The sequence below is a fragment of the Phyllostomus hastatus genome, unplaced genomic scaffold (assembly GCF_019186645.2).
Source record: "Phyllostomus hastatus isolate PE091 unplaced genomic scaffold, TTU_PhHast_1.1 phas_contig_524, whole genome shotgun sequence".
Taxonomy (NCBI): domain Eukaryota; kingdom Metazoa; phylum Chordata; class Mammalia; order Chiroptera; family Phyllostomidae; genus Phyllostomus; species Phyllostomus hastatus.
This window is the reverse complement of record NW_025333900.1, coordinates 3,574,304-3,595,589: the sequence shown is the minus strand read 5'-3', so window position 1 is coordinate 3,595,589 and position 21,286 is coordinate 3,574,304. Positions and strand designations below refer to the sequence as shown.

At 42.2% G+C, this 21,286-nt stretch overlaps 1 non-coding gene across 1 annotated transcript; it reads right to left on the bottom strand.

Annotated features, from left to right (window-relative positions):
* Positions 1-4,910: 4,910 nt before the first annotated feature.
* LOC123824092 lies at positions 4,911-5,074 on the bottom strand. The gene has a single exon (XR_006786653.1). It is a non-coding gene; the product is annotated as a U1 spliceosomal RNA (small nuclear RNA).
* Positions 5,075-21,286: the final 16,212 nt, after the last annotated feature.

The window sequence follows — 21,286 nt, the reverse complement described above, 5'->3', positions numbered from 1 at the left end:
ATTCTCCTGCACTTCTATGTGCACTTGTAGGTAGAGAATGAGCTCTGCACATGTCCTGGAGTTAAAGAAGCCCAGGGTTGAAAAGCATGAGGTACATGCCTCATGTGAGGCACAATGTGGTTGTGCTGGCAGGAAACCTACACAGATGGGTCATTACTGGGGGAGTGACTAGGATTAAGAGGTAAGGCCGAAAGGATATGAAGCAGTAAGTAAGCAGGGTTTGATTCAGTGACCATTCGTTTACCCTGAATTTTAATTCATTTAGTTATTTTAATTAATTATTAGTATTTTAGCTTATTATTCTCAGGAGGGGACCTAAGAGGACAGTGATGGTGCCTTGTCATGCCTGGAAATGGTGCCAACCTTTGAGGCCACATGGAAATCTCAGCTGTAGAGCTGTCTGCCTTTAAGAGTAGCAGAGAACTAGTTTTTATTAAAATATGTAGACATTTCCCATTTTTAAAAAATTCTACTGTAGTATTCATTTACATAAATATTTATTAAGCATTAATCACTACAACAATCCTGCTTAACGATTACTGTCGCTTGTATTCTACAGATAAAACTGGAGCACAGAAGAGTAAAATAGCTTGACCAATTTAACAAATATTTCTTGACACTTTACATGCCAGATTCTTCAGTTACTAACTGGCAGAGACTTTAGATCCAGGACTTCTGATTCACATTCCTTATTTTCTCTACTACAGATTTTGAAGGAAATGGAGAGACCATTCACTTCAACCTTTCACCCAGTAAAACAGTTTTTCTTGGTGCACCCCTGGTTTTGAAGGAAATGACAACTTTCTGGCCAGCTTATTTTCTCTTTAAAATGTATTTAGTGTCTATTTACATTCTTTATCAACTTTGATTAGAACTCATCTGGACATAGGAGAAGATATTGAGGTCCAAAGGGAGAACCATACACCTAGTCATTTACATGGCATGTGTGAGGCCCTTAAGATGAGGCCACTATGTGGACAAGGAGCCTGGGAAGCAGAAAAGAGGGAAAAGGTGGGTGCTGGCAGTGAGCAGAGCTGTGCAATGGCCTCGGAAGGCCAGAAGTCCTAGGATAACTGTTGTCTCTGTTAAAGGCATGCAAGCTCTTTGAAAGTCATCTCTGTTGAGCTTGGAGCAGTCCCTGAGAAGAGAGTTCTACTGGAGTCACTTCACTTGGGCCCTCTGAGCCACACTGAAAATTAGATGGGGTAGCAAAAGGGCAGCTCATGGGGACCAGTATCTGCGCGCACATTAATGCCTACCTTGTTGGAATAACTTGCACTCTTCAGCGTTTGCAGCTGTGGAGTCCCCAGGGAGTTGTCTGGCTACATGTGATTTTACATATCTGACAGCTAAATCAGAGATCCAAATGCCAAATCCGGCACTCAGGAACATTATGTGGATTTGTGACTCTCCCAAGGGGACGCTGGATCCATAAAGCAATGAATGGATTACAATGAGGCATAAATATAGCATTTTCATCTGACATACAATCCCGCTCTTTTATTTCTCACATTGTTATGTGAAGGAAATCTATACCCTCTCTTTCAGGTCTGTTCTCAGAAATTACAATTTTTTTAAAAAAAAGAGCTTGAAGAAAAAAATGCTCTTAATGCAGCAGGAATAAACTAAGAATGAAATATGGTAAGTACGATTACTCCACGGAGGTAATTTGGAATACAAGGTAAACTCCAGGATCACACACATTGTCAGGAAGCAGCAGTTTCAGGCCAGCATGTCAGCTCCCTCACCAACTAGCTGCATGACTTTGAGCCAATCACTTCATGTCTGTGGGCCTCAGTTTCCTCATTTGCCCAGTGGACTCCAAAGTTGTGGGCACACATTCCCATGGGGTTGGCAAAATGACCCACTGTGTGGTCCAGGAGGGACATCATAGAACTTTCTTTGAACTTTAAAAATTTCTAATTACAAACATGTTTTTCCAAGGCACATTATATATTAACACAGTAGCATACATCTATTGTTTATAAATGAATAAATATTCATATGCTGAAAGGGTAGGTTGAAAATGCTTTACTGGTAGAAGCATGTGGACAGAAAGTTTGGAGGCCACTGACTTGACCCATCCCAGTCATTCCACTGATGACAGGAAGGCCCCTGTGGATCTCACAGGCCATGATTCTGTGTATTTGAGAAGCATGCTCAGTTGTATTCCTTAGATTGCCCCAGTGACACTGAGTGTATCAGCAGTCCAAGGAAAAGGGTGTGTGCCCATTTGTGTTGGGTTGCAAATGCACTGGTTCCAAAACCACAAGATGCAGTTAATGGGCCCCTCCAAGCTGTGTCCTGCACAGTCAAGCACAGCACTGCTTTGTACTGCAAACCATTTTAATCCCTCATATTTGCTTCTACTGTACAGTTCACAAATCAATATCAAAAGTAATTTTATATGTCTGTACTGAGGGAAACAAGACAGGAATTATTTTCTTATTTTATATGTGAGGAAAGAGATTCAGAAAGGCCTAAGGACTTCCCCATGGCCACCAGGCTAGTATGTGACAGGTCCACTGCTAGAATCCCCGTTCTCCCATAAGGACTCCAGGACTCTTTGCACTTATAACCAAGTGCAAATGTGCTGCCTGGATCCCAGGGAGAATTAGGTGACAGTGCGTGAGTGGGCCAGTGTGAAGGCAACCCCCAGCTATTTAAAAAACAACGCAGAGCCCAGGGCCCACTGTTGGCAGATCAATAGCATCATTCTCATGTACACAAGAGAATGTGTACACCTCATGTAATACCTCATGTTATTCAGGGAGGCCTGGCAGAGAGAGGAAAGCAGATGCATGGGTTCCTCATGCCACCAGCTGTTGTGGCTTGCCCTGCTGCAGTTTCTGACAAGTACTGTTGTGACAGTCTTTCTACATGGTTGCAGGGAACAGCTTGATGGGAACAGCTTGATAGGAACAAAAAGCCTTGTTTACAGAGGTGCTAGGGAATAGAAAACACATATACTTAAAAGAATGTAATTTTAAGAAGGCCTTCAGTCCAGGCAGGTGTATCAGCACTAGAGGATGCCAGGTATGGCCACACCCCTGAACTGGACACCCTGTGCCCTGCGAAGAAGTGTGACCTGAAACCCAGGAGAGAAGTGTTTCTCGTTGCACTTCTTCACTCAAGCATGTGACAATGACCAGCAGAAATGCTATATCCTTTTCACCCTAAAGGGCATCACTGTGGTAAGACATGTAATATGTTTTGCTAACCATGATGGTGTGATGGTTGTGTTAGAATTGCAATGGTTATTTATCTATTTCTTCCTCTAGATGGCAAACCTCTTAAGGGCAGAGAGCCTGTCTTGTTTATTTCTATATCCCTACATAGAGTCTAATCCACATGCAGTATTTGTCTATACTGACTGAATAAATTGTAACCTTCATGTTGGCTGTCCATCTGTGAATCCTCTTTTTGCCAGGCATTAGCCTTACTGCAGGACTAAAAACCTCCTAAAATTCACCATAAAGGATTACTCTGATTAATACTTGACATGATGCATATCACCAGTAAAGGATTACTATCATAATATGTAAAGAAGGTTTACAAATTGACAGAAAAAAAGGCAAATAATTCAACTGAGAAATAGATGAACCAACACTTGAACAGGAAATTCACAAAGAGGGAAATTTATATAGTCCATATACAAAAAGAAAGCTCTCCTTACAAGTAATTGTGGAAATGCAAGTTTAAAACTCCAAGATGCCATTTTACTCCCTTCAGAGTAACCAGCATCTACAAAATCTGACCGTCGCACTTGCAGGCCATGCCGTGGAGCAAGGGACGCCTTACATATTGGTGTGAGTGTAAGCTGGCACAACTACTTGGAAGAGTGCTTTTGGCACCAGCAGGGAAAATTGAAATTGTACAAACCCAGCAGCAATTTTGCTCCTAAGGTATATCTCAGCAGTCTTCCTCAACCATTTGTGAAGAAAATTAAGCCCTAATGTCCAGAGGCATCATTGTATGAAATGAATTAACTTTTCATTTATGAATCTATTTTGAATGGTGCTAGTTATACACCTTCAGTGGGAACTTAAGAAAAGAGTTATATTCCTATATTCCAATTTTCCTCCCTGTTGCATGGTTCAGAAGAGGAACCCTGCTTGAGGAAGCCTGTCCACCTGGCAGGTACAAAAGAATACATGAAGAATGTCAGGAGAACATTATTTGTAAATACAAATTTTTTCAAAACAACCTAAATGTCCATCAAGAAGAGAAAAATATCAGCCCTGGCTTGTGTAGCTCAGTGGATTGAGCACGGGCTGCAAACCAAAGGGTTACCAGTTCAATTCCCAGTCAGGGCACATGCCTGGGTTTCAGGCCAGGTCCCCAGAAAGGGGCACATGAGAGGCAACCACACATTGATGTTTCTCTTCCTCTCTTTCTCCCTCCCTTCCTCTTTCTCTAAAAATAAATAAATAAAATCTTTAGAAATGAGAGAAAAATATTGCTGGTATATCATGGTATATTCCTGCAAGGGAATGCTATATCATTATAAAAAAAAAAAAGATGATCTAGAATCACATGTGTTAATAAGAGCAAATATAAAAAATTCTCATGGTAAATGTAAAATCTAAGTGCAATAAAATACATGTAGTATGATTGTATTTATATGAAATTTTAAAATAAGGAACATATCATTATATTTTGCTCATTTATACTTGTATACATAGTAAAAGTTTAAAAAAAGTGTAGGGCAATGATAAACTCCAGAGTAAGAAGAACAATTACCATTTGTATTATTCCTTATAGGATACTATTACATCATAATATGTAATTATATATTGAATATACTATATTTTATATAATATATAACAATACATAATATAAATATATGATATACAGATATATATTATTAATATATTATATTATTCTTTGTTTTATTTCCTTCCCTTTCCTAAGAGAGAGTGTGAACGCAGTCCCCCACTAGTACAAATTACGCAGTCGAGTCTCCCACATTTGGGGAAATCACAGGGGTCAGCACATCCATAGTGCAATGGATAAGCCTCACCCTGGGAAAACCACCTTTGTGATCATGGTACCTCTCCCACTAGGTAAGTAAATTTCCTATATTTTTAATGTATGTAAGTAGATGATTTTAAAAATGCACCGTGTTAAAAATATGTGAAATATATACTAGTCCCCTCCTCCCAATCCATCTGCATGAAAATTTTTAATTTTAAAAAAAATTTATTGATTTAGAGACAGAGAGAGATTGCTTTTTTGTTCCACTTATTTATGCATTCATTGGTTGATTTCTGTGTGTGCCCTGACTGAGGATTGAACCTGCAACCTCTGTGTATCATGACAATGCTCTAATCAGCAAAGCTACTCAGTCCGGGCTTCATGTAAACAATTATGATGAATGACTCTCCTTTCAGGAGACAAAGAAAGTTTTTCTTAAAATTATTTTTAAGAAAATTATTTTTAAGAATCTGACCATTTCATTTCTCATTTCAAAAACATGAAAACATATGCTGGTTTTTGAGTGCTGCTTGACAAAGTCTGAATTCCACAGCACAGCATTCAAAGCTCTCCACAGACTGGCTCCAGACCACTTTAGAAGCAGCTCTTCAATCTCTCGTCTTCACTTTACATTCCATTCAGATTGGAGTGTTTGCCATTTTCCAGATATACCCCCATACTTTCCATTTTGTGCTTTTGCCAATTACATTTTTACTTCCTGAGAACTCATTTCCTCATTCTTGCAATTTGATGCTATGTACCAAGGCCTTAACAATATGCCTACTCTTTCACACAGCAGTTCTCCTACAAGAAAAATAATTCAGGACATGTACAAAGACTTAGCTTAAGAATGTTTACTGTAGCATTGTCTCCAGTGTTAAAATATTTAAAATAACCTTGCAGAAGGAAGGTTTAAATAAATCTATTTCACATGGGACACAGCACTTAAAAGTGAAGACTCTGGAGCCAAAAGGCAGACTACCCAGGTCAGGTCACAATTCTAGAACATTCTGGCACACTGCAGGTTTGGGATCTTAGCCTCTCTGTGCCTGCATATTCCAACCTGTGAAATAAAAATAAACCAGTACCTCCTTTACAGAGTTGTTAGAGCAACTAAATGTGTTAATATGTTAAAGCACTTAAACATTATCTGTCATGTCATAAATTTGTTTATGAATGGCTAGTTCTGGACATATCTCACCTGCAAACTTTTGAAGCAAAAGAACATTCCAGTATACATTGTTGTCCTAAACCTACGAATGGTACTTTGTATTTAAACCTAGTGTGGTTCTTAGCACAGTTAAAGGTTTAAGACATGTGTGTTAAATGTTAGAATCAATACTATTCTAGCTGAGTGCATTTTAATTTTAGATTCCAAAGTACTGAATACATTTTAAGGGGTCAAAGAACCTAGGAGAACCATAGAAGAACCTAGGAGTTGGAAAGTTAGTCTTACAAGGACAATAAATAGGAGTAGACTATGATAGAAAACCAAGTCATTCTAGAAGGAGTGTGGAGCATTGGCAAAAAGAAGTACATGGGTTCTGGAATCACCAGCTCTGAGTCTGCCACTCATAATTTCCTAACCTCCAGTCCAGATTTTTTCTTCTTTCAAAGGACAATAATACCCACCCTTATAAGAATTTAGAAATAACAGTAATATTGTGTTACCACGTGCCAGGCACTGGTCTAATTTCTTTTTCCATTATCTTATTTGATCCTCACAGCAACCCCATGAAATACTGTTGTGGGTTAAATTGTTCTCCAAAACAGATATATTGAAGTCCTAACCTCAGGTAACTGTGAGTTTGAGATCAGGCTGGAGCAGAGTGGGCCCTTAATCCAATGTGACTCGTGTCCTCACAAGAAGAGGAGATTAAGACTTAGACACAAAGAGAATATCATGTGAGGACAGGGGAGGATTGAGTGATGTGTCTATAAGACAAGAAACACTGAGGACTGATGGCGAACACCAGAAGCTGGACAGGACAGGAAGGATCTTTCCCAAGAGCACAGGTGGCAAACACAAGGCTGAATGTGACCCTCCACCTTGTTTTATTTGGCCCTGCACCCTGTTTCTACCCTGCAGTAACACTGAGCTCCTTGCCCCTAGTTAAGGGGTAGTTACATTTATACAGCCCTAAAATTACATTCGGCCCTTTGAAGGCAACCATGAGGCTCATGTGGCCCCCGGGGAAAATGAGTTTGACACACCCGCCCTAGAGCCTTCAGAGTGCGGATGGCCCTACTGACAGCTTGATCTTGGACTTCTAACCTGCAGAACTGTGAGAGAATAAATTTCTGTTGTTTTAAGTCACCAAATTTTAAATCACAAAATTTGTGGTAACTTGTTACAGCAGCCTTAAGAAACTGATAGAGGCATCATTTTGGCAGATGTAGACACTGAGGCACAGAATAAGTAAGAAGCCTGACCAAACTCTCAGGATTTGAAACAGGGCTGACTCCAGAGGCTGTGCTCTTAATTATTAGATGATATTCAGCTGGGTTCTGGATAACTGCATTTTTGAGGGGGGCGTGGACAAAAGTTTTTATTTTCAACTTTTGTATTTTGATGTACCACACAGTACTTCGTTTCTAAGAGGCATTATTCTGTGTCATGGTTATCTGAAGTTTTGTCCTCATTAGCTCAGCTGAGTCTATGTTCAAATCATGCAGTTTTCACAAGGTTCACATAGCCAGGCCCCCAAGCCCAGCTGGGTACAGCAGGCTGGTACCGACATTCTTCCTCCATGGCTCCTGGGGAGAATGTTCAAACAGTGTATGCCTCCCAGACCACGGCAGAAGCATGCTGCTAGGTGCAGAACATTTTGTAGCCACTCTTAGAGGATTCTGCTAACTTAGAGAGAACAAAGAAGCAAATAAATGAAATCTGAATTACCCCCAAATTCCATTTTGCCTAAAAGCTTTACCTTCCTCTTCCATCAAAATGATTTTTTAAAATTGTGAACACTAGAAATATTTTCAGATTTGAACACTGTTTTTATTAATTCTACTCTCTCTCGCTCCTTCCCTTTGCCTGAGAAATGCAGACAAACGAATGCCTGAGAAAGGAGACTAGATGAGCAGAGACCATCCAAGGCTGGATTTCCAGTCCTGGTCTAACCAAGGCTTTGTTTAATTAGCCATACCTTACAGGACACAAGTTTACTGGGTAGCCACAATCTGCCTCCCCCTTTCTTTTTACCCTGTGCCTGCAGCTGTACGAAGAGCCTCCCCAACCTGCTTCCCCGGATAATGTGTAGCAATACAATCTATGCAGGAGTACTGGCGCTTGGTTTTCAGATGCGGGGCAAAGAAAAACCTATTCATCGACTTCTGTGGGCGCCAGGCTGCAGCAGGTTGTTATTCAAGTTGAAAAAGCTTCCATCCCTAAAGGAAAACTCCTCTGTCCTGGCAACCATGACCCTGACTCAGAGTGTAAGCTGAGCCCAGGCACACCTGGGCATCTGACAGATGAGCCAGGCGCAAAGAAGCCTCTGCTGACAAGCTTATCGGACAGCAGACACCTGCAGAGGGGCCCATACCTTTTTTCACAAGGGCCTATGCCGCAGTCTTGATCCAACAGGTCTGTGCACATGGTCAAAGGGAGATTACCCGGAGATTCACAAAGGAGTTGGATTATGCCAAGCCTGAACATCATGCTTGGAAGGAAACAGAGTAGCCCATTTATAACACAGGCTCTGTTCGATGGAATTTGTTGTACAGTTCTCACCGGTTTTGTTCCAAATCAAATTCTTCCTTGTTTTGGTGAGATAAGAGTGAAGGCAAAGGGAATTCTAACTTCACTAAGCCTACTATGTGCCTGTGTAGGAGTAGGAACTTTTAATTTAACAGCCTGTTTAATCCTCCTGAAAACCCATGTGATAGAAGTGGGGTTACTGTCATCCTGACTTTATAGACAGGAGAGGGTAAGTCACTTTGTGAGACTGCACAACTAATTAGGGGCCAGATAGGATTTGAAAATAATTCTTCCAAGGTTTTATGCCCACTAACAGCTACTCCTGAGCAGAACAACACTGGAACCCAAGGCCCTGGGGTTTGGGGCAATTCATTCTGTTTTGGGTTCCTCATTAGTGGGCTCATATTGGTATGCATTGACTTCACGAAGAGTTGAACAGCAGGCGTGATCCCGTTACCCAGAGCTCCAGGCAGATGTGCAGAATGGCCTGAGCTGAGCTGACCTTAGTAGACGCAGACAGGGCTGTCCTCAGACCCTGTGCTAGCAGGAACTACAGGGCAGTGGTCCCACTGTATCAATTTAGAGGTAGATCCATTTTTACTTTAAAACAGGGATCCTCAACTGGGGGCAGTTTGGTCACCCAGGAGACATTCAGCAATCTGGACATCTGGAAACAGTTGTGATTGTCAGAATTGGGAGTGGGTATGCTCCTGGCATCTTGTGGGTGCTGCTGCACATGTCAGAATGCCCCAGACAGCGAGCGCCACAAGAAAGAACAATCTGGAACAAAATGTCAGTAGTGCTTAGGTTAATTCTGCTTTGAAATTCCATCTTCACCATGTATGTGAAGTTTTTAGCACAGTGGCTGGCATGTGACCATCAACAAATGTGATCTTATTTAGCATCAAGTGATACCATGTGATGCTGAATCCAAGATCCCCAGTAGGTGACCCCTGGGGCCCTCACAGTGGCGAGTGAGGAGGAACTGGATGCACTCTTCTCTCAGTGGCTGCACAGGTCACTAGAGCTGGCTTGCACCAGAATCTGGCCACCTAGCTACTCCACTAGCACTAGTTCTCTCTTAGTGTATATAACTCCCCATAAACTGATACATTCATTGAAGGGTTTTTCTTGCTTTTTAGAGAAGACATGGTATGTGACTAGCAGTGGGTGGCATGAAATGACCTCTGGGAAAAAAAATGTCTATTGAGTCTGAGCCCCAAGGCTTGGGCAGGCATGGGGTTTGGGGGTTTAAAAGCAGCATTGCCAAAGGATAAGAACACAATTTGGGGGGTCACAACTGGCTTTTGAAATACAGCTCAACCCCTTCTGAGAGCTACCATTTCCTAAAGTATAAAGCAAGAGTACTGATTTTTACTTCCGAGAGAGAATTAATTGAAATAATGAATGTAGTGCCGAACACAGCAGGTGGCATAATAGACACTTAAATGGTCCTGATTAGGAAAAGAGTAGGACAGGCTGGCCTTGGAGAATTGCCTGAGGTATGGCCTATTTGTTATAATAGTGAGCTGTATGCTATTGGGAGGACTTCACCCACCTTTTTGCTGCTCCCCGCACACCCAGGCACCTGCCTGTGCCTTGAGTGGTACCATGAGTTGTGATAGCCTCTCCAGGGCTGCCTAGGAGTTCTCAGAGGTAAAGTTGAGCCAGCCCTTGTTGAGGCATGTCTTGGAGATTTAAAAAATACCTAGAGGGCCTAAGGGACTATATGGAAGAATGCAGGCCATGACCGTGTTCTCCTGCCACCTGGCCAGGGAGGCAGTGACTGTGCATAAGATAGTGTACAACTCTCAGTTCCACCCACATACTAGCTGTGTGACCCTGGATGAACCACTTACTGTTTGAACGTCAATCTCCTTCCCTCTAAGGTGGATCATAAAATGGGTCATGGTACAGTATGAGAAGTAGATGATGATGATGATTTATAATCAATATGAATATAATTGGCTATAGTGGAAACTTGATAAAAGTTAATATATTTGTTTTTATTTTACATTTTCTTTCTTTCACTTTTATTATATTGATAATGCTATTGCAGTCGTCCCAATTTTTCCCCACTTGCCCCCCTCCACCCAGCACCTCCCACTCCTTCAGGCAGTCCCCACACCATTGTTCATGTACATGGGTCATGTGTGTAAGTTCTTTGGCTACTTCATTTCCTATACAGTACTTTATATCCCCATGGCTATTCTGTAACTACCTATTTGTACTTCTTAATCCTCTCACCTTTTCACTCATTCTCCCATACCACCCTCTGATCTGCCAACCATCAAAATGCTCTCTGGATCCATGGTTCTGTCTCTGTTCTTTCTGTTTCCTTAGTTTGTTTTTTAGATTCAATTGTTGATAGATATGTATCATAATTTTGATCTTATTTTTCTTAAATGAGTCCCTTTAACATTTGATATAATGGTTTGGTGATGATGAACTACTTTAGTTTTTAGTTTTTTCTTCTTTGGGAAGCTCTTTATCTGCCCTCGATTCTAAATGATAGCTTTGTGGGTAGAGCAATCTTGGCTGTAGGTCCCTGCTTTTCATGACTTTGAATATTTCTGCCAATCCCTTCTAGCCTGCAAAGTTTCTTTTGAGAAATCAGCTGATAGTCTTATGGGAATTTCCCTGTAGATAACTAATTGCTTTTCTCTTGCTGATTTTAAGACTCTCTCTTTGTCCTTAACCATTAATATTTTAATTATGATGTGTCTTGGCATGGGCTTCTTGCATCCATCTTGTTTGGGACTCAGTGCTTCCTGAACCTGAATGTATTTTTCTTTCACCAAATTAAGGAAATTTTCTTCCATTTTTTTCAAATAGATTTCAAATTTCTTGCTTTTTTCTACTCTCCTTCTGGCACCTCTTGGATCACTTAAATGTTGTCCCAGAGGCTACTTAAGCTATCCTTATTTTTTTTGGATTCTTTTTTCTTCTTGTTGTTCTGATTGGTTTTTTACTTCTTTACATTTCAAATCATTGATTTCATTCTCATCTTCATCCACTCTATTGTTGTTTCCCTGTAAATTGTTCTTTATTTTAATTAGTGTATCCTTTCTTTCTATCTGGATCAATCCTATGTGATTAAGGTCCTCACTAAGTTCCTTGAGCATCCTTATAACCAGTTTTTTGAACTCTGTATCTGGTAGATAACTTAACCCCATTTTCTTTTCATTCTTTTTCTGGAGTTTTGATCTGTTCTTTCATTTGGACCATGTTTCTTTGTCTCTTCATTTTGGCAGCCTCCTTTGTTTCTATGTTATTTGGTAGAGCTGCTACGACTCCCATTTTTAGCAGCATGGCTTAATACAGTAGGTGTCCTATAGTATAGGTTCCTGTGGCACAGCCTCTTCTATCACCCAAGCTGGGTACATGAGGTGTGCCCTTTCTGTGGGCTGAGTACACCCTCTTGTACTCAGAGTTGAGTACAAGATTACTTGTACTCAAGTAATTACTTGTACAAGATTCTCTGTAGTTGAGCCTTGATTACTGTTAGCAGAGCAATGGGAGAGATTTACCCAAGCCAGTCTGCTACAAAGATTGGCTGTTTCCACTGACCACCAACCTCCGCCCTCTGTGGAGGATCAGCTGTGCATGGCTAGTACAATGGTGCTCCAACATGGTCTATAGCTATTAACTGGTTGCACTGGCTCTGGGGTTTCCTGGGTGGCATAGGCCACGGTCAGCCCCAACTCATGTTCTGCCCTGGGCTACCCTGTCTAAGCTATAAGGCAATCTGACATAGCTGCTACTTGTGCTGGGTTTGGAGATTCCCAGGCAAAGCTAAGCTGTGAATCTAGGCTGGTTGCTGCTAGTGTTGGGTCTGGGGTACTTAGCAAGAGGTATGGGGGCTGGGAGCTCACTGAAGCTGGCTGTTGCTTGTTTGAGAGGATTTAGGAAGTTGTGAAGCATGAGCCAAGACCAGCCATTCATATGGAAAAGCAGCAAGAGTGGGCCCCTATGTTAGGTGCCACAGGGCCTCCAGGGATCTCCAGGGTGGGGCAAACAGTGTTAGCCAGGTGATGGAGTCTCAGATATGGCGCCTGACTGCCAGCTCTGCTACTCTGTTGTGGAGGGTTCAGAAAAGTGACAATGGCTTCTGGTTGCATCTCTGCCTGGGAAAAAGCTGTCCCATAGCTTTCACCTTGATGCCAGACACTTCAGTTTCTCACTGTATGCTGCTGGTGCCTTTCAAGCTGTTACCACAATACTGGAGCTCAGAGGGAATGCATCTGAGTAAGCCCACGTATGTGGGTTCTTTAAGAGGAACTGCTTAGGGCTTCAGCATTTTGTTCCACCAACTCAACCCCTGCTGGTTTTTGTAGCCAGAAGTTGTGGGGATTTGCCTTCCTGGCACTGAATCCAGAGCTCAGTGGTCTGGTATAGGGCTGGGACTCCTCGCTCTCAACATAACCCTAATTTTTATCTACCCTGTGTGGATGTGTGACCATCCTGTTCTGTGTCTCTGCTCCTCCTACTAGTCTGGATGGGTGTGGTTTGTTTACTCCTGTAGTTGTCAGACTTCCATGCAACTTGATTTCTGATGGTTGTGAGTGATGATTGTTCTATATTTTATTTGCAATTTTTATGTGGTTGTGCAGGCAGGTGAGCAGTATTTACCTATATTTTACATTTTCTTAAGGTATGAATAAATTCCTCATGCAACTGATGATCTGCCTTAATGGTTGTACTTAACCTCACTAAATATTCTCCTGTCCCCCATACTCATGGATGTGATCCCTCTGTCCACATAGACTAGCCACTTCCCTTTCTGTCTATATATTCATTTTCATTGCAATCTGTAGTGGGTGACTCAAAGTCACCTTCTTTCTCTTTCCATTTAAATTCTCTCCCTCTGTACCATAGCTCCAGTCTCATTCTTGTTGGTCACTGCATCTTTCCTAACAGCATCCCTCATGATCACCTGAGGACCAGAGAATGACTGTTTTGCCGAGTGGAACCACCATACCTCTTGTGGCTTCCATGAAGAGCCAAGATGTAGAATTTATGGACTTCCTGCTTTGTTTAGAATGTTGTGTCTGCGGATATCTATTAGACAAAGGCAGTTAATGTTCCTGAGTTACCTACTATATACTTTAAGTATTCTTTGCCAAGATTTCAACTCATGTTTTTTTGCTATAAAATATAGTTGGCCCTTGAACAACACAGGTTTGAATTATGCAGGTTCACTTATAGGTGGATGTTTCTCAGTAAATACTTGTACTGTTTTTAATTGTGGTTGGGAGTCCATTGTGTGTATGTAGAGGACCAAACGTGTACATTGATTCACACTGCTTTATACAGGGACAGCCTGGTATTCACGGGGTGTCCTGGAACTAATCTTTAGTGAGTCCTGAGTGAAAATTATGTTTTGGAGGAGTTAAAATTTATACATGCATTTTCAACTCTGCAAAGAGTTGGTGCCTGTAACTCCACATTGTTCAAGAGTAAACTATACTATCTATTCAGCATAATTAAGTGTGCCTACACAGTTCTTTTCTCCTCTAAGCCTCAGGGGCCATGTGATATTTGGCTTGAATCTCCAGATTTTAACAGAGTCAGAAACAGGGTAGACAAACTTATCAAACATGGATTAACAAATAACCAATGTGTAGTTTTTGTGATACTTTCTTACCCTCTCCTCCACCAAATTCCCCACCTCATACGGTTCTATGAAAGTTACTGAAAATGTGGACAGGTGGACATTCAGACTTCCTCATGGCATTTCTGGGAATCTATGAGATCTATAGCCCTCTCAACAGAATGCTGGTCACAGGAACACCTTGCTATTTTCACAATGGGGAGGGAATTAGACCTTATTTTTCTTCTCTTCTCCTGAGTATTCCCTGGCAGGCAGGTGCTCTGCCTTCAATAGGTGCATTTATTTTCACTAGCCAATCTATAGGCCCTTATCCAAATGAAATGGCCCACAATGTCTCCAACTCCAAAAACTTGTTACAATTGCCTTGCTCATACCTTCCAGTCCCTCATCTATTTAATTGAGAACTGCATGCTGGTTTCAATTACTCTTCAGCTGGTTTTGCTTAATTGTACTTTGTTTCATTTTACTTTTTGCTTTTATTTTGAAGAGCATTCTTCCTGAGTGAGTACAAATTCTCAGAAGACACTCACTGAACTTCTGTCGTCTTCAGAGTAGAACACAGGCCTAGGCAAACAGCAGGTGCTCCATCAAGTGTTGCTGAATTCAATGGAGTTAAACAAACCCCTACCTTTCTAGTCCATCTTCCTCCAAGCTGGACTTGATGACTAAGACCAGAATGTAGCAAAATAGTCCTGAGTGGGAATTTTTAAAAAGGAAAAAAAATGCAGGGGAATTGAAAAGTAGAAGAGGATGGCAGGAATAGGATGAAAACGCCAAGGTTGACAACCACTCCACCTGCTCCTTCAGCTCCCAATGAAAAGAAACCAAAGCCATCAGATTCACTTCAATTGCTCTCCAGGCCTGAAACAGCTCCCTCCCCCAGGCCTGTAGGAAAATTCAATTAAAGGTTCCATCTGCAAGGCAGCAGCTGAAGAGGAATGACTATGTGGAGGCACACATCTTCATCAAAAAGAGCCCCTGTCCTTCTAGTCCGCCCCTCCTGCCTGTACCCCTCTCCCTCTTGCTTATTAGGCCCAGCTCTTACCTCACAACCACAATTCTCTCCAATTAGGCCAGCTCAGAGAAGGAGCTTTCATCCACTCCTTTCGGATGCATGCACAGTAAAGACTTGGTATATCCCACAGACACTGGCCTTGCTGGAAGAGAGCAAGAAAACCCACAAAAAAGCCCCCAGAGGTTGGGGATTGCAAGCCTCTGGCCCAATTATTCCCATTGCATCAGCTGACCTAGGGGCCAGGCTGCTGCTGCACATGAGTTCTGCAGGCTCCTCCAACCCAAAAGGCAGATGCCATTTAAAAAATAAAAATAAAAGTCATGACAAGGCAACCTTTCTGGCCTTCAGAGAGAAGGAAAGAGAAAGGCAGAAGGAAGGGTTAAATTGAGCCTTCACTCTCCTAGGCCTTCTCACACATGGGGTTACCTCCCTGCATTAACGTTTCTTTTGAATAATGGAGTGGGCCACACTGCTGGCTGTTTGGGATGGTGAGCTTGGTGGCCAAGGGACAAGTGAGAAACCCACCATCCTCTAGTTAAATGCTGCTCTGCCAGGATTCGCTGCAGCTATGGTGAATGTGAAAAATGGTCCTTCCAGGGACCTAGTGCCTCTTTCTTCACCCCACATTCCCTTCAAAGTAAGCGACACTCATGAGAGCATCTGTGCTGCAAGGCTGAGCACAGACCCTACAGAGTGTCCTGTTGTCTTAAAAGGACTCCTTGTTTGCCCTCTGCTCTTCTCAGATTTCTTTCCTGCTTCTTTCTGCAACCTTGTGATTATTTTTGAGTAGAGAACATAGGGAAAGGACAGCTCACTGCCTTCCTCTATCAACTCAAGTGAGAGGAAGTAGAATCATTCTGCTATGAGAAAGAGTCAATAATGCAGACCCTATACGAGGCCAAGTGCTTAGAGCCCTAATATGTGGCTGGAGGACAGCACCTGTTTCCTAGGGCTGCCTCAGACTGGGGGCTTAAACAACAGAAAGGTATTTTCTCACAGCTCTGGAGGCTAGAGGCCTGAGATCAAGGTGTCAGCAGGGTTGGTTTCTTCTGAAGCTTCTCTCTTTGGCTTGTAGACGGCCATCTTCTCCTCTGTCTTCACACGGTCCTCCCTCTGTGCGTGTTTATGTTCTCATCTCCTCCTCATATAAGAATGCCACTCATATGAGATCAGGGCCCACCCTACAGACTTTATTTTTAACTTAATTATGTTTTTAAACACCCTATCTCTAAATATGGTCACATTCTGAGGAACTAGGAATTAGGTTTCCAACATAAGAATGTGATGGGCAGGGGCACAATTCAGCCCATGACAGTATGCCTCAGTAGTGCTGCCTGAAAGTGGACTTGTTATTGGTCAGCTTATTTGTTTCACCTCAGGGCTGTGAGGACTTGGAGGCAGTATCAGCTTTAGAAAGGACTGAAACCATTTCAGGAAAGGCCTTCGATAGGTGGTACTAGTGTATTCCTATTTTATTCAGTATAGAATAGAGTTTGAGGACCCATAACTATATATAAAATTGGATTCAAGAGATTCTATTGCACAAACAGTATTAATATGATCAAGACAGAGTCTGGAAAACCTATTTCCTGCCCTGAGGTGGCTAACATTATCTCACAGGACTTGTATGTACAATGGAACAAGTGGCCTTGTCCCCCTTTCCAAGCCCTAATCCATCACCCCCACTAACCCCACCAGACCCCCATTGCTCTTCAAATGTGGCCTCGTTCAACATTCCTTTCTCCAAGCCTCTGCCCATGTTGTTCCCTCCTCTTGAAATGTTCTTTGCCTTCTTAAACTGCAGAGTGCCATGGAAGGGAAGGAGAGAACAATTTAGTTTTATACATTCTTTGACTTCTCTACTAGGAGAAATGGTGCTAGTACAAATACAAGTCATTGGGTGCTGCTGATTCAATTTTCTTCCCGTGTCACGGTTCCCTCTTTCCTGCTCCCAGTCACAAATGACTCACTAGGTGATAGAAAGACATAAAGCTTCATTACCCCACTATAGTATATGTATAGTGTTGTGTGTGTTCATCACTGTGCCCTGGGCATAGCTCTTCTTGGGAGTCTGAGTAAAGCTCTTCCGCTCCCAGCTTCTTTTAAGAGCCCAAACCTCACAAGCTCTAGATAAAATTTAGCACACTTGTCTAGTTGTCTGCTATACTTTCAATAGAGGTTGGATTGGACAGACTTAAACCCTTTCATTTTACTGAGAGCATTGGTGGCCTAGTGTCCCAGGAAGTGCCTGGCCCATACTTCCACATTCAATCTGCCGTGTTTTGGGTGAGGAGCTTATGCAGACAGGCTTCTGGTGCCTGTGAGCTTCAGCCTCTTGCTCACCCTCCTCTTTCCATACCCTGGGCCTCAGACTCCCTGGCAGTTGGCTCTTCCTGTGAGAAAGGGCAGTCAAATGGCTAAACAGTATAGGCTTTCCTTCAGATTGCATAGGTTCAACCTGATTCTGCGCTTTTTGATGATATGATCTCATTTATTCACTTAACCTCCATGGGCTTCAGTTCCTAATCTATAATATGGGGATAATGACAACTTCATGTAGGGACCTAGAACAGGACCTGGAATAAAGCATGTGTCCTATGTGTTCTTGTTGTTGTTAGAGGTAAAATATTGGGAACTCTTTGATCTCAAATGACTGCAATATCTTTGAATTTCAACAAATCATAATGGGAATGCTCAAGGATAATGTCAGGAAAGAAAAACAGCATTCAAAGTTCTCTAATGTCATGTTCTATCCATCTGCCTTCAAGCAAAACAAATTCTGCATCCCTTTTCTCCCATGATACCAGACAGCTATCTCCTGCTCTGCTTTCAGGACACATCGGCAGCCCCAGGTACAGCAGGGGTCCTGGCTGTGCTCCCCTAAGATTTAGTTTGGTTATTTGCTGAATTAGTCAGTCAGGAACCCTCTGGGAATTTGTTTGCATGACTAATCTATGAAGTGACATTTGGTTGGAGAGGGAGGGAGGAGGAAAGAGTTCTGTAGCTGTGTGATTTGTACACAGGACCACTGGGGGAAACAATGGCATCTGTCCCTTACCACTATGCACTGACCTATTTGGGGACTTGATGAGGAGAGGGAATGGAAGCTGAAGGGACTATTTGCATTTAAGATTTTATGCTTTGGGCCCAGAAACAGCCAGAAGTTAGGAAGGAAACCCTTTTCAGTGGTTTTGCATAGACCCCATATTGCAATGGCAGCTCAAAGATGAGCAGCTGTGAGAGTGTGAGGGTACTGAAGCCTTGACAAGGACATTGGTCACTTGATGCTGGCCACAGTGTAGTGAGGATAGGGACTATACCACGAGACATTTTGTGAGGCACACTTGTGCAGAGCATGGGAGGTGAGCAAAGCACACAGACAGGTTTGTGAGGGACTCCCAGCCGTATATGGAGAGCAAAAAGGAATCTTGGATAAAAACCCTGTCGGATCAGGCATTCCTGACTAAGAAGGTCAGAGTTTTGGTTGGCAAAACTTAACATGACATATTGGAACCTAGAAGCTATGGAATCCTAAGGACACTTGAGTTACATGTGTTTGTGGTGACATAGTCTTCTCCCTCCAAGCCCATGTTAGAAATATGTCCAGGATAGAGTGCCTGAGTCTAGGCACGAAGTGAATGACTGAGTCTAGAATAAGAAGAAAGGAGGAAGGAAGTGCTAGCTGCTTACCTCATTACCCTGGGAATGAAATTCACAAGTGTGTCTTTGTCTGTGTCTCCGTGACCCTGACCTTCAGTGTCCATTGCTGTGTTCTTTCTAATTTTTCCTCCTCCCCTCTCTATAATTAGAACAGACATATCAAAGGTAAGGAGGAAGGACTCTCACCGCCATTTAGGTTCAATGTTTTACTTGATCAAAATGAGACACAAAGTTCCTATTCATTTACTTCCAACATTTTGGCTTATCTACAAAATGGCTTTAAAATGCTGCAGGTAATAAAACATACTAATAAATCCAAAGCATGCTTGACCTATGGTTTTGAAATCTCATATTCAGCTTATATCCACCAATTCTACTCTTAACTTTCAAGTCATTCATTTCAGGAAACACACAGTAAGCGCCTGCTGGATGCCAGGAGCTATGATAAACTGGGTTTTTAACAAGCAGTTTACTTAACTAAGTTGAGTTGCTCCATCATTAGCTGCCATCACACCTGATCAAGCAGAGGCAGTAATATATGCAATATAACAGACAAAGAGGTTGGTATAAAATTTATAAAATATAGAGGGAAAAAATAGGCATGTAAAAAAGAAACCTGGATTACCTGTGACAAGTTCATGGGCCCTGAGTTAGTGAGAGTGGACTAATATTTTTTTAATTCATGCATAACTTCTATATAGTGAAAAGTACAGATATGAAGGGCAGAATGGTGTGAGTTTTGACAAATGACAGACCCATGTAACCCACACCCCTGTCAAGCTATAGAACCCCTCTGTCACTCCAGAAATTTTTGTGTGCCCCTTCTCAGTTAATACTCCCATGTTTACTTTTAAGCTTTCTAAAATGTCTTTATATTTAAATCAAGAAATATGCTGGACACTTAAAGCAGACCTAAGGTATTATGTTTTTGTTTAATAGTTTTTAGTTTGTACAACAACTACTTCAGACATTCTGAATGAGAGTTTAACTAAGCGCTGCTAGAGCTTTTTTCTTAGGAAGGGAATTCATAAAATTGACCTACTGGGGACTTAGAAGGACACCATTTTTCTCTTCTGGGTTCATTCAGCAAAAATCCTTCAGCTGAATATTTTTATAAAGAAATAAATGCACTTTGTCACTGCTGAATGCTGGGCCTTGGGCCTGCTCCTCTCTTCCATGTGAAAAAGGTGAAAAGTTAACAGACTGCTATCTCTCTACGGTTCTCTCACATTTCTGCAAGTCTTACAAGCGGAGACACTCACAGATTTTATTCTATGCCATTTCATATCAGACAGCCTTAGAAAAAGAGATAGTATTTCATTCCAAAACAAAGGACAGATTTGTCCAGTACAATAGAGACAATGTTGCCTTGGCTGGTGTGGCTTGGTTGGTTGGGTGTCATCCTGTAAACTGAGAGGTCGCTGGTTTAATTCCTGGTCAGGATACATGCTTAGGTTGCAGATTCAGAGGCAACCAATCAGTATTTCTCTCTCACATCAGTGCCTCTCTGTCTCTCTCTGTCTCTCCCTATCTGTCTGTCTGTCTCTCTCTCTCATAAGAATAAAATAAACCTTTAAAAAATAAGAAAGACAATGTCTTTCTCCGGGCAGAGGGCATGTGGTTGGCAGCCTATTATAACAGATCTAGGTTTCCTAAGTTGAAGTTCCTCCTTTGCAATGAAACCCACTGTGTGCACAGGCATCCCCTGGTCTTCTGCACATTATCCTGTGGGAACTGGGGCTCAGGGAACCAGAGCAAGATAATGATGATCGTCTGAATACTGATAGTGCTATGAGAAAAAGAAACTGGTCTTTATCTAACTCAGGATCTCATGTCTTTTTCTAGCATCCAGGAAACAGTTGTAGATTACCTGGTTAGCTTGCAGGTAGAGAAAAATCTCAGACTCTTTGCAGTTCCTGACCACTATAAGCCAAAACTGTGTGTTTGGTGTATTCTGTTCCAGGTAAATCATACCTCTGTTCTAACGGTTGGCCAGAAAGGATGGCTCATGGGCTAAGATCATTCACGCAGAGTTCAAGTTTCAGCACAGGTGTGCGTGTTCTTGCTTCTAAAGCAGAATGAAACCGAGCACTTGGCTGCGGAGATAAGAAGTACATGGCCTGTATGAGTGATTAGCTCCAGCTAACCATGCTCTGCCTTCCCCTCTGTTTTGCCCACTGCCATCTTGCCTTATGTCTGTGAGCTGACTGCGCCTGACACCACCCTTAGTGTGTTCTCCACTCACTAGATCCCCCTGGGAAGGCAGGTCAGCGAACTGTGAGCACTGAAGAAGTACGGCACTGAGACCAGGAGCTGGATT